This window comes from Mus caroli, unplaced genomic scaffold, assembly GCF_978045245.1.
Source record: "Mus caroli unplaced genomic scaffold, Mus_caroli_1 scaffold_5, whole genome shotgun sequence".
Lineage (NCBI taxonomy): Eukaryota > Metazoa > Chordata > Mammalia > Rodentia > Muridae > Mus > Mus caroli.
Window position 1 is genome coordinate 74,138,102 of NW_028227260.1, and position 10,186 is coordinate 74,148,287.

At 40.9% G+C, this 10,186-nt stretch overlaps 2 pseudogenes; both read right to left on the reverse strand.

The window, feature by feature from the left end:
* Nucleotides 1–232: 232 nt before the first annotated feature.
* LOC110287414 (splicing factor U2AF 65 kDa subunit pseudogene) lies at nt 233–2,081 on the reverse strand (annotated as a pseudogene).
* A 655-nt stretch (nt 2,082–2,736) lies between these two features.
* On the reverse strand, nt 2,737–3,471 carry LOC110287558 (proteasome subunit beta type-1 pseudogene; annotated as a pseudogene).
* Between the last annotated feature and the right edge of the window lie 6,715 nt (nt 3,472–10,186).

The window sequence follows — 10,186 nt, forward strand, 5'->3', positions numbered from 1 at the left end:
TGTTTGGCCATAAAATATAAACACCCTATGTTCCTACCATAGGGGAAGAGAGGAGGAAAGGGGTGTAAGGGATATGAAGAGGCTGTTTGGGAAGGGGCTGTGGAGGTCCTACCTGCCCTGCTGTACACACAGTCCCCCATCCCAGCCTGTTCCCTCTGGGTCTGTGTGGGTGCATGTGTTTGTGTGGGCCTGTGTGCACTTGCCCAGTCCCCTTCCTGCCCTAGCCCCCACATCCCCATTCCCCTTAATTGCTGCCAATCCAGTTGCTGTCATCCTGCTGTCACTCCTCTGCCCAATTTCTTCAGAGAGGGGAAAGGAGGAGGGGGCAGTGGGGGGAAAGTTCCCAGCCAGCTCTGTCCCCATCATCCCCCAGCCATCTCTACCAGAAGTTCCGACAGTGATAAGAGTCAGGGTCACAGTATTTGGTGACCACCACTCTGTTGGCGAACTTGCGGCCGGTTAGACCCTGCATAGCTTTCTGGCAGTCAAACACAGAAGTGAACTCCACAAAGATCTTTCCACAGCCAGGCACCTCGACACCATCCATGGGGCGGGGAATTTCAATCGATTTGACCAGTCCATACTTGTTGCACTCATCTCGTACATCGTCTACAATCTCTTCATACTCCTCATCGTCCAGCAGCTCCTCGGGGAGCACCATGTTCATGAGGCACAGGACCGCAGTTGGGTGACCGACCATCTGCACCTGAGAGCTCATCAGGCCGGGCACTTGAAGGGTCACAGGTGTCTGATTGATGGTGCCCAGAGCGACATTCTTGGCTCCCACACTTGCCCTCTGGACAACCAGCTTCTTGCCCCCTAGATGCATCCCATTCAGCCCCGCAATGGCCTGATCGGTGACGTTGATGTCCACGTATTCACAGAAGGCATAGCCCTTGGAGAGCCCTGTGGTATTATCTTTGACCAAGTTGAAGGCCCTGAGAATACCAATGGATGTCAGCAGCTCTTTTACCTGGTCATCATTTAGGTAGTTGGGCAACCCCCCGATGAACAGCTTGTGGGCAGAGTCTGGGACTATGGTGGATACAACTCCAGGCACATAAACAGAGGGGCTCCCTGACATGCCAGGCAGTGGCTGGTAGTCATGAGGCCTTCGAATCTTCAATGACTGGCCCTGGAAGATGATGCCATCAAAGGCCAAGGCCTGGGTCGTCTCATCCACTGACCGGAACTCCAAAAAAGCATAATTCTTGTCTTGATTTATCTGCACAGCCAAGATCGGGTTGCCAGGGGCCTGAGTCAAGCCCCTCAGATGCATCTGGGTGTTGAAGAAGTCCAGCATAGACTCCTCGGTGATGCCAAAAGGGATGGTGCCCACGTAGAGACGTCTGGCCTGTCTGGTCATCTGGCTCCCAACCACAGGCACTGTCATCGGGGTCGCAGCCAGACCACCAGGAGTCATGATTGGGAGAAGAGCAGTGGCTGGAATCTGACCAGCAGCTTGCATGGCCTTGTACTGTATTGGGGTGACGTGCTCAAAGCCAGGCGGTGGCACGTCCCAGTATTTACGCACCTTCTTCTTCTTCTCATGGCGGGGGGAACGAATCCATCCACCGTGCTCCTCTTTAGCACCTCTGGTCAACTGTTGGCTTCGTCGTCGCCGCCTCCTATCCTGAGAGTCACTGCGCTGGTCCGGGTTGCGCCGCTCTAGGCTCCGGCTCCTGCGCTTTCTATCTCGGCTTCGAGAGCGACTGTGACTACGCTTACGGTGCCGGTTCTCCTGGTCCCGTTCTTCTTTGGTCCCCTTGAGCTGCTGCTCGAACTTGTAGAAGTCCGACATGCTTAGGCGACCGCGTAGGGCCCTGTGTAGCCTTGCCGCCTGCCCGCTCTGGCTACTTCACCGCTGGCTTCAACTACTTCCGCCGCTGGCTTCGACTACTTCCGCCGCTGGCTTCGACTACTTCCGCCTTCGACTACTTCCTCCGCTGGCTTCGGCTGCTTCCGCCACTGGCTTCAGCTACTTCGGCTGCTGGATTCAGCTACTTTTGGCCTCCCCGTTAATTTATTTTTAAAGGAAATAAAAGTAGGGAAATATGAGTCTTTAAATATATAAGATTCATTGTTTCAAATAGTATTTATTACTTTAATTTTTTATTAAACTTTTCAATACATTATAATTTGATCATAACCTTTCCCCTCCCCTAACTCCTCCAAGATCCTTCATGCACTCCCTACCTTAGTCACAGCTCTATAGCAGTGTAAGAGACACCATGACTAAGGTAACTGTTATAGGAGAAAACTAAATGGGGTTTCTTACAGTTTCAGAGGTTTAACCCATTATCGTGACAGGAAGCATAGCAGCATATAGGCAGATGCTGGAGTAGTAGCTGAGAACTAGATCCTAATCTGTTGGCAGAAAGAAATTCTGGGCTTGGTATCAACTTTTTAAAAGAATTTTTAAAGAAAAAGAAAATTTATTAGTGATTTTATTTTTTATTACATACATTTGTATGTGGACATTTGCATGTACCTGTCGAGGCCAGAAGAGGACACTGTAGCCCCTGGAACTAGAGTTACAGGTGGGTGCTAGGAATCAAACGGAGGTCCTTGCAAGAGCCATACTTTTTAAACTGAAGAGTTCTCTCTCCAACCCCTAAGGAAGAAATTCTTCCCAATTTGTCATGCTTAGAGAAGACACAGTGTAAGAAAATGAGTGCTTTACATTTCTTTTTAATAAAACAAACTTTGCCACAGCTCCAATATATGACCCACACATCAGTCTTTCCGCAGGGGAACAGTTTCCTCCCTGATGCCCTCTTTGGTCACGATGCAGATCCTGAGGGCATCTCCAGTATACACATCCCTCTCGACTGCAAAAATGAAGACATCTTTCACCAGCCTCATAGCTCTGTCCAGGATCATGGGGGGCATGCTCCACACGCTGCATACTTCTGAAACCAGTCTGGTTGTGGAGCAGAGGCTGTAGCATGGCACTTGCTGAACCTCCTGCCTTGACAGAGTCTCTCTGGTAAGAACCCACTGGGTCAAAGCTGTATACAGCTCCCTTTCCTTCTTCATCAAGTCCTCCAATGATGTTGTGAACATAGTAAGGGAAGAAGTGCCGTGAGTACAGGATGGTAGACAGCATTGCAGCAACTGCCCCTGTTCTCATGGCCTTGTTCATCTTTAATCTTGCTTCAGTAATCTTTGTCAAAGTGAGACAATCTCCATGAAAACCACTGCAGCCAATTACTGTTTTGTCTGTTAGTTTATAACATTTGGGGCTATCTCAGGTATGAATTGAAAATTCTTCACTCAACCGAGTCGATGGAAAAATCATCTCCAGCAATTGCCAATACAGGACCTCCGTTGAAGGCATAAGGTGAAAAACGCTGACAGAGCCCTGGGGTCCCATACCAAACTCTCGGTCCCAGTTCCGGTAAGCAGCAGTGGAAAGCATCGAGCCTAACTCCTGCTGTCCTTATCAACTTTTTAAAACCCAAAGCCCACCATCAGTGATTTACTTCCTCCAACAAGGTCACACCTCTTAAGTCCTTCTAATTCCTTAAATAGTGCTATTCCCTGATGACTAAGCATTCGGGACTATTCTTATTCCAGCCAACATGCCATCCAAATTCATGTTCTTTGTCTCACTTAAAAAAATAAAATAGAAAAATAAAATAAAATAAATAAAAAATCCACATGAAGTCAATTTCATGTTAGCCAACTATACATACATCAGCATGAGGCCTGCCTGCCCTGGAGTATGGTTGTCATATGCAATGTTACTCCACGGAACAAAACTGTTTTTCCTCTCTACCAGTAGCTACCAATTGGAAATATACTCTTGGTTAGAAGTGGCACATTTGGCTCACTTCTCCTCTTGCTTAGATTTTTAAAATATCTGTCTTGAACTTGTGCAAGACTAGTGCATACTGTGAAGGTTCTGTGAGTTCATTTGTGCATCAGTCCTTTTGTGACATGAAAACGATGTTTCCTGGGACTTATCACTTCTGGCTCTTAAAATTTTTTCCACCAACTTTTCTTCAGAGATCCCTAGTGTTGTAGGAGGGAGTATGACAAAGACATTCTATTTAGGGCTAAGCGCTCCAAAGTCTGTACCAGTACATTGTCTAGTTGTGGGACTCAGTATTAATTTCCATTTCCTGTAAGAAGTTTCTCTGATGATGATTGATCCATTCACTGATCTATATCATTAGAAGTCCTTTCATTGCTATGTAGTCTCTGGTGCTTGGCCCATTTAGCAGTGTTAGTTTTGGGTTCAGCCACATAAAATGGGCCTTAAATCCACTCAAAAAGTGATTAGTTACTTCATAATTTTTGTGTCACTATTGCATCAGCATATCTTGAAGATAGGTCTTTGTCATACTGTGAATTCTAGTCATTAGGAGTTAAGCTTCCAAGTAAGCATTTCTTGATTTTTCTACATTGGATAACATGAGTAAATGTATTGTTTTTAGTAATAGGACCTTACTATCCAGTTTCAGAAAACAACAATAACCTGTGGTGTTGGGGACTGGGTGTTCATGGCAAATATTTGGCCAATAATTCAAAAAGATTTAACCCATTCCTGGTACAGGAGGTTTTATTTTGTGTTATAAAATGTCCAGCTGGGGACTTGTCTTCCCCATTATATGGTAACTCCACTTAATTATTTTCATATATGTATATTTTAGGAAGTTTCGACAGTAGTAGGTTTCCATATGTCTTTTCAAAAGACCTTTAGTTTTAGTTGTCTTCAATATTCCCTCCTTTACCTTGATGTCCCATTCTTCTCCTATTTAATCGTCTTATTCTAGCTTATCCATTATCTTTCCATAGCATGTATTCTACTTCCCTTTCCTGGGAAGATACTCTCCTTTCCTCTTGTCTCTTAGTAAATACCTAATGTATGTAGCTATTCAAAATTTTATATATGTGCACACATATTAAAAACTTACCCGGGCAGTGGTGGCACACGCCTTTAATCCCAGCATTTGGGAGGCAGAGGCAGGCAGATTTCTGAGTTTGAGGCCAGCCTGGTCTACAAAGTGAGTTCTAGGACAGCCAGGGCTACACAGAGAAACCCTGTCTTGAAAAAACAAACAAACAAACAAACAAAAACTTAGAAGCTAACATCCACCCACCTATAAGAGAAAGAATACAATGTTATTGTTTCTAGCTCCATTCATTTACTTGCAAAATGTTCTTACTTTTACTGTCTGATTTTGTAAATTTAGATCTTCTCTCTTTTGGCTAAGAGTTTGTCACTTTTGTTCATATTATGAGAACAAATTCTTTGTTTCATTGAGTCTTTGTTCTCTTCCTTTTCATTTCTGTATCTACTCTCTGCTCTGATTTTGATATTTCTTTCCAGCTACTGACAGGGGATTTAGCTTGTTCTTATTTTTCCAAGGCCCCAAAGTACATCATAATTTATTTGGGATCTCTATTATTTTTAATGTAGGCACTTACTGCTATGAACTAATCTCTTGTTACAGCTTTTTTGTATCCTGTCACTTTGGGGATGTTGTGTTTTAATTTCATTCAGTTCTTGGAATATTTAAATTTCCTTTCTTATTACCCACTCATTATTCAGTAGTGTATTAAGTTCCAATGTCTTTGTATGTTCTACAGTTTCTCATGATGTTAATTTCTAGCTGTATTCTATTGTGGTCAGATAGAATCCAAAAATATTATTTCAATTTCTTATATTTTTAAAGACTTGGCTTAGGTTCTGTAATATAATCTTTTTTTAGAGAAAGCTCTATGGGCTGCTAAAATGAATAGTTTTCAGTGTTTAGGTAGAAAATATTGTACATGCCATTTAACTTAAATATTTCTCTATTTTTCATGGTTGATTTGCCTATTGCTTACTGTGAAGTATTGAAGTATTGAAGTTATTATGTTGAGGCTAATTTATGTCTTTACATTCAGTACTTTTTTTTTTCTTAATGAAACTATGAGTGCCAGTGTTTGGTGAATATATGTTCAAAGGTATGATCTTCTCTTGATGAATTGCTCCCTAATCTGTATAGAGTGAATTTCTTTACCTTTTCTGACAGAATTAGGTTCAAAATGATTTTGCCAGATTTTAGAATATTGACACATTGTAAATGTATGTCTTATTTGCCTGAAGTAATTGTCATCTGGGAGTCTTAATGCCTCTGCTACCATGGGCCTAATCCTGGAAGCTTCTAGCCTTGGTACAACCTAACCTAGGCATACAATGTTTGCAGCTTCTGACACTTACCGCTGAATAAGTTCAAGCTTTCTTGTCCTTTCTGGTCTCTGGATAACTGCTTCAACTTCTCTGTTCTGGGTCAAACTCTTGTACATACTACCTGATTCAATATGGCTTCTTTCAATTTCTCCTGAATTTTTCTTCTTGTGTAATATCCAAAATGAATTCAAGACCACCCAGTACCTTCCCCCTTCGAAAAGGACCTTCCAAACTGTATTAGCAGGCCAAGTGCAGAACAAGATAAGGAAGCTGGCTGACTAAACAAATGTAAAAACATAGTTTTAGCAGTCAAAATGATTAAGCCTACAGCTGCCAAAATAATATTAGCTGTTCTCAGAGAAATAACCATAACAAAAATAACAGTTCTCAGAAGAATTCCCCTGCTCCCCGCCCCACACTGAATTCTGAGAAAGACCACAAACCACCCTGACCTTGCTAGGATTCCCTGTGACGTTAATAGCTGTGACGTTAATAGCTGTGACGTTAGTTAATACCTGACCCATAAGTCCAAAATGTATTATTACTTTGCTGACCAAATCATAAAAACCCACCATGGGGCAAACAAAGTGAGTCACTAGGCCAGAGGTAGTCACTATACAAACCAACCAATGCCTAAAAAGGTTACTTGCTACACCAATGAGAATAAGCCAGCTACCCAGTTGCTCAAATCTGTCCCTTACAAAGGTATAAAACGTGTGTTCTTTCTTTGTTCTGGGTCTCTCCTCTGGCCTCTGGCCTGCGTGCTGAGAGGGGAGTCTCCAACATGTTGGATCAATAAAAATCCTCATTCGGTGTGCAGCAATGGCGGTATCTATGGTCTTTGTGTGTGAGGGTCTTTTGACCAACTCCAACACTTGGCCTCAAACTAACTCTAGCTAATCTAATCTGTTCTACTCTTCTGGCTCTGTCTCATTCTCTGGCTCATTCTGTGTCAACCTGTGTCTAGCCTGTTCTCTCTCTGCAGCCTTTCACCATCACAGTAAAACTGCATCCTTTCTTTTTCTATATTGCCCCTCATGTCAGTTCCCTTTCCTCTCTGTTCTTGTGAATGTTGGGTATATTTCATTCTATCTAATTTTTCTCTGGTTCATCATTTTGTCTGCCACTCAGTTAGACATCACTTTCAAACATGGGTGCTTCCTTCTATAAACTAACTTTAACTTCATTGTTTGAGATTAAATGTTTGTGCTAACAGCTTGTCTGTATTCCAGACAGAAATTAAAAGTATATGGTCGGGGCTGGAGAGATGGCTCAGCGGTTAAGAGCACTGACTGCTCTTCCAAAGGTCCTGAGTTCAAATCCCAGCAACCACATGGTGGCTCACAACCATCTGTAATAAGATCTGATACCCTCTTCTGGGGTGTCTAAAGACAGCTACAGTGTACTTAGATATAATAAATAAAACTTGAAAAATTTTAAAAAAAAGTATATGGTAAGGCTGAGCCATACCATAGTTAGAAACAACTTTTTTCAGTAAATAACACAATCTCAGGGTTCACAGTGTGATCAAATATCTTGCAACAACAAATGGTTGGGTTTTAGTTATATTTGCTTGGAAAATCTTTTTCTGTCCTTTCACAATAAGATTGCATTTGTCTTTGATGGTAAAATGTACTTCTTGGAGGCAAGAAACAGATATATTCTTGGGATTCTTTTTAATTTAATTTGCTAGTCTTTGTCTTTTGATTGTGGAATTTATTCCATTAATGCTCAAAGGTATTACTAAAAAGTGCGTATCAATTGCTCTCATTCTGGTTTTGTAGCTTCCTTTTCTTTAAAACTATTATATGATTATGTTTAACTTACTCTTTAGTCCAAGAGAGTCTTTAAAATATATTCACTGGAGTAACTTTACTTGTCATTAATTTGTTAGGTTTTTTTGGCCATGAAAAGCTATTTTTCCTTCAATTAAAACAGAAACAGTTTAGTGATCTATAATAATATGAGTTGGTAATTTATCAGTGCTTCAAATATGTGATTCCATATTCTACTAGATTTAATAATTTTCTGTTTATAAATCTGCAGTAACTTAGAAGAGTTTGCTTATACAGATTACTTGGTTCTTCTCTCTTTCAGGTTTTTTTTTTCCTTTTTTGCCACTGTTTTAATCAGACATGAGAAGGTTTTTTTTTTTTTTTTTTTTTTTTTGGTCTTGCCCATTTGATGTTCTATATGAGCCTTGTCAGTCAATTTTTTCTCTAGATTTTGGAAGGTTTTGTGATTTTATTCATATATTACTTATGCCTTTAACCTGAAGTACTTTTTAATCTGTTAATTGTGTCCCATAGAAATCTTATGCAATTTTTATGATGTTATATATTACTGATGTCTGATTGTTCTAAATGAACTATCTTTTCCTCCATTGTTGATAAACTGTCTTCAACTTCATTGTATTACAGAAGCTTTCTATTGAGCTTTTGTATTTTCATTGGTTGAGGTTTTTATTTCTAAAATTTCAATTTGATTATTTTAATACTTCTTTTTGTTATCTAGTACGTATTTCATGTCATGCATAAGCTGGAATTTCCCAAAGACCTCAGCTGAGCTCTGGGTTCTACCTCAATGTCTTCAGTTCCTGGACAATGTGACCAATTTTGTAGAATGGGGTTTCTGCTGTTAGCACTTAAATATTTTCCATGGTTCCAGCTGAATTTCCAGTGGCAAGGGTTGGTTCTTTCAGGTAAGCACAGGCTTTGATGAGCACTTTCTCTCTGTCCTTTGATTATCACCAAACTAGAGTCATGTATTGATTGAGTCAACTATGTGGAGTTTTAACTACTCAGTATGCTTTTCTTGAGGCTATTTTGGTCATTTTTTGGTCTTGTAACTACAGTTACCTTGCAGCAAGTGTGGTGGTCCAGAATCCAGGTAACTTGTCTCCGTGTGTAACTTCTAGCTGAACAAAAGTCTCTTGATCTTTTATGAGAGTCCTCATTAAACTGATGTACCTCATAGACAGTTGTCAGGACATTTCTACTTAGGTTCTATTTTTGTGGAGCACTCTCTTGGGCTGAAAAAATAACCATTCTTTATTAGTCAGGGTTTTCTAGAGCAGTTGTTCTCAAACTTCCTAATTTTGTGACCTCATATGTGTTCCTCATATGTGTCCCTCATATGGTGGTGACCCACAACCATAAAAATATTTTTGTTGCTACTTCAGAACTGCAATTTTGCTACTGTTATGAATCCTAATGTGAATATTTTTGGAGATAGGGGTTTGCTAGGAGGGTTGTGACCCACAAACTGAGAAACGTTGTTCTAGAGTAATAGGACTTATAGAATGAATCTCTCTCTATATATAAAGGGAATTTGTTAGAATGATTTACAGGCTGCAGCCCAGCTAATCCAACAATGGCTGACTGTGAATTGAAAATTTAAGAATGTTGTAGTTGTTCAGTCCATGAAGCTGGATGACTCAGCTAGTCTTCAGTGGATGCTGGAATCTTGCAGAAGTACTCTAATGCCAGTGAAGAAATGGATGTGCTAGCAAGGTGAAGGCAAGCAGGCAAAGAGAAAGTTTCCTTCTTCCATGTCCTTATAGAAGCTACCAGCTAAAGGTGTGACCCAGATTAAAGGTGTACCTTCCCTCCTCAAGATCTTGACTCAAGGCTTGTCTTTCCTAGCTCCACAGATCTAGATTAAAGGTATGTGTCTCCCTAGTTCAAAGATCCAGATTAGATGTGGATTTTTCTACTTTGAATTAAGCAAAAAAAATCCTTCACAGGTGCAAAGTGGAAACTTCTGGATTCTTTGGAGACTCAGTTATGTCATGTGATGTTTTCCTGTAAGCTGTCTTTTGTAACTTTAATTTTTTCAAATCCTACTTTTAATGATGGTTCTTAAACATTTTAACCTTTCTTTTAGCCTACCACTTACCAAAGGTAGTGGAAAAGAAAGGATCAGGGGGAAGTGGACCTGTTTAGAAATGGTTCTTTGGAGCAACTCCGGTCTGTGTTGTCTAGAAAATAGGCAGTTCAGTTC